General features: G+C 36.4%; 1 protein-coding gene across 1 annotated transcript in view; it reads right to left on the bottom strand.

Annotated features, from left to right (window-relative positions):
- The window catches only part of LOC107626239 (cell number regulator 7), a gene marked incomplete in the record, with an annotated part of 3,001 nt that extends 2,859 nt beyond the window's left edge, over positions 1-142 (bottom strand). Inside the window, 1 exon segment of the mRNA XM_016329075.2 lies at positions 1-142.

An 868-nucleotide genomic window follows, 5' to 3' on the forward strand; every position in this document is an offset into this window, starting at 1 on the left:
AAAGAAAGTTCGGTTTTTTAAGGCACCACCCTTTTGGGTTTTGCAAATGCAGGGGTTTGAAAAAGTGCAAGAGAGAGAGAGAGAGAGAAAGAAAGAGGGAGCGAAAATAAAATAAACAGAAGAAGATAAGATAGAAAAGTTTGTTTTGTTGAGTCTGAGTGTGCACACGAGAATCTTTTAAGTTGGCGGGTAATAATTCTGTGGGGCCCAAAATTTGCTACATTATCAGCGGCGTAGCTTTTGCCACGTGGCAACTTGATTTGAGATAATAGTAACCGTGTGATTATTTTTGTCGCCCTATGGATCACGTGTATTTTTAGGTGGGTTGATTTTATTTTGACTATGGTAGTCGTTTTGGATTCAATTGTTTGATTTAGTAGTCAACAAAGGTAAGTTCTATTAATGAGTATATTCATATCCATATCTATATCTACCAAAAATAACAACTTATTCACGCCATCGCTTTGCTTGAGCAAGAGAGAGAGAGAGAGAGAAAGAAAGAGGGAGCGAAAATAAAATAAACAGAAGAAGATAAGATAGAAAAGTTTGTTTTGTTGAGTCTGAGTGTGCACACGAGAATCTTTTAAGTTGGCGGGTAATAATTCTGTGGGGCCCAAAATTTGCTACATTATCAGCGGCGTAGCTTTTGCCACGTGGCAACTTGATTTGAGATAATAGTAACCGTGTGATTATTTTTGTCGCCCTATGGATCACGTGTATTTTTAGGTGGGTTGATTTTATTTTGACTATGGTAGTCGTTTTGGATTCAATTGTTTGATTTAGTAGTCAACAAAGGTAAGTTCTATTAATGAGTATATTCATATCCATATCTATATCTACCAAAAATAACAACTTATTCACGCCATCG

Source organism: Arachis ipaensis, chromosome B02 (assembly GCF_000816755.2).
Source record: "Arachis ipaensis cultivar K30076 chromosome B02, Araip1.1, whole genome shotgun sequence".
NCBI lineage: Eukaryota > Viridiplantae > Streptophyta > Magnoliopsida > Fabales > Fabaceae > Arachis > Arachis ipaensis.